Consider the following 3001-nt stretch of genomic DNA (forward strand, 5'->3'; position numbering starts at 1 on the left):
GACATTGCTCTGAAGCTGCCCGTATTTCGTCTGGTACTCGTTATTGTACTTGAGTTTGATTTCCTCAAAGACCAAAGTTTCGTTGTATTTCTCTATCTTGCATTTGGCCCAATGCATGAAAATGCGAGCCCAATCATTACCTCCCTTGAAGATCATGTTGGCCACATAGTGCATATTATACCTCAGCAGTATTGTCATGAACAGATCCTTATGCTCGTAACGCAGATACCGGAACTGCCGAATGGTCAGCACACGATTGAAAGATTAAAACTTCAGCATGTTCACCAGTCTAAACTATTAACAGACCTCCTCTATGTCTATATTCGAGCAGACATAATTCTTGAGGAAGAGAATGAATTTGTAGACTTTAACCTCATCAGTCGGATTTATGCAGTAAGTGGAGGATTCTATCAATGCCTGCAGAATATTCTCATTCGTGAACTATAGCTATTATTACAAGGTTGATTAGCGAATTATTGATAAGAGTGGCTCTTAGGTTTATAACTATTATGATTATTCTTCTTGTTCCTATTAGTGTTACTATTGATTTTTGTTCTTGGGTGCTTCCAGGGAGGTGCACTTATTGAAATCCAATCTTTTTAGCTTCTTCAATTAGACCTTATGTGTGGCTTATTTCGAGTAGTTCTACGAGTGCCTTTGGTCACTATGCACATGATCTCTACATTTGAGCAAGTGCGTCAATTTGGAAACACTCACAATCGAATCATTCAAATAATTATCGTATTGTTCTCGCAGAAGATTAATACATTTGTGCAGCATTTTAGCACTCTTTTTTATGCCATCTCTCGTGAGTTATTATTTGGATTATGTTATTTCAAGCTATTATTTCGATGGAGGCTACACTATGAGTCGATAGAGCTCTGGCACAATTCGGTAGAGGATGTGGCCATTTTAGGAAATCATTCGCAAGGAGTCTAATTCTATGGATAGTAGCACATTTCGCAGCAATTACAAATGAAAGGATTCGCCGTTGAAGAATAGAAGTGTGTAGCCATTGAAGAATATAAAGAAATCTCCGAAAATTGAGTCTTTTAGTTTAAACGGGGATGCCAGCCACCCGACTTGTGTTCTGATCGATTTGTAATTGCTCCTAGACTTATATTTATGGGTCAGTGTTTTTTCCCCTGCATTCTGCATTTTAAATATGGCCTACTCGCTTTTGTAGAGGTCAACCAAAGGATCGAATATCCTAGTTTATTTTTTCTTGGGGAGAAAAGCCAAAATGATCTGCGAAGGCTCTTTGAAGATGAGTCCGATGATGCGGGTCTTCGGGTTATAGGAGAAGTTGAGCAAGTTCAAGCCATGCTCCGAGAGATACTCGTCAATGTAGATGGTTTACTTTTTTTATGTGATGAAGTTGTATTGCTCGATTGTGAAATGTTTCGTCAGGTAGATAATTTAGTTGGGGTATTCTTCACCAAGGGAGGCGAATATCGGGTTCTCAGTGCATGGTTTGAGAGTGCCCAAGGGCTCCCATCCTGAGTACAAGGAATGTGTTATTACTAGCTGTTTGCTCAAAAGTAAAAGGACTCGATCTTTCGGTAACAGCTCGCATCCTCGAAACCTCTCAATCTTCTCTTACTCAATGGTGATGAGAATATCAGGGCCTCCGTATTTCCCTGTTGTTATATGGCTGCTGTATGGATCAATCACGGAGTATGTACCAGCGGCATCCACCACCAAAAGCTATTAATACTTGGTGAAGCCGAAGAAGATAATGGTGTCTTTCATGGTATAGCTAATTAGTTTGCGAAGCTAGCCCTTCACGCTGAATATCAGAATGGATGAATCGTACCCACTCGGAAGGATGTACTGGTGGCCGATGTTCTTGTTCATGAGCAATGCGATTGGGCCCGAAAAGCCAGCAAATGCGGAATAGAAGATCTCAAGGGGGATATTCTTGAGGGTTGCGGATATTGAGGATAGGACTGATTTCTAGAATAGATAGGGTGCCTTTTCGAGCCAGAAGCGTTCGCTCATTGGCGCAAAGATGCACAAAATATAATACCAAACCTGATCATAATATTACACTTTATAATGTCTGCAGTTCTTTTCTTTCCTATTCTTACCAATTATATCATGATCTCCCTGTGAGCACTATTCTGGAATAAGCCGGACAATATATAAATGCTGTGATCAGCAGTTTTATATTCATAGAATTATGAAACTAATCAATAATTTTAGGAATAAGTTGGTCAATCGATATTTCTTCCTTTCGTAACACATCAATCAATCAATCACAATTGGATTATATATACTTATGCTTATGCGCGGTTAATCTAAACGGGTCACATAATTTAATGCATGCACAAATACAGATAGATAACCATATACCGTTCATTCAACATCAAGCCTTTCAGATCGATGGGAAGTTTCTCCTGGACTCCATAATTTTCTGTTCGATCAATTCCATTGAAGCTTTGTACTTGCTTATATCTGCCACTGTGTACTGATTGTTACTGATCCTATGTTATGAGATAAGTGTACTGTTGTCTGTAATCCTTAGGAGGTGAGTAGTATCCGGATGAAGCAATGTTTTGAGTCTCGGGGTTGTAAGTATGTGGAAGTTGGGGGATATTGACAGTGATGGGGATGGTCACTGTTGTAGGAATTGTTTGGGTGGGAGGGCTGTTTGATATGACTCTGTTGGGAAGGAATGTTTGGGAGTTATTTTTTATTAATGTTGGGCTATTTGCTCGGATGTGTTGTTGTTGCTGTTGATGCTCTTGCATTTTCATTTGGTGCTGAGCTCTAGTTTGCTGTTGTTGTTGTTGCTGTTGTTGTTGTAGTTGATTATGTATAATTGGCTGTTGATACTAAACTGGCTTTTGATGTTGCTGTACAAATGCATTGGGTTGTTGTTGTTGAATGCGAACAGTGTTGGCAATAGGACGAGATTGTGGAGAGTGATATATTCGAACAGGTTACTGCGAAACGATAAATGGGCGCTGTTATCTATTTTGGGTTCGGTTACTCATGT

The sequence above is a fragment of the Brachycentrus maculatus genome, unplaced genomic scaffold, assembly GCF_059751285.1.
Source record: "Brachycentrus maculatus isolate JH-2025_06_01 unplaced genomic scaffold, ASM5975128v1 h1tg001655l, whole genome shotgun sequence".
Classification (NCBI taxonomy): Eukaryota; Metazoa; Arthropoda; class Insecta; order Trichoptera; family Brachycentridae; genus Brachycentrus; species Brachycentrus maculatus.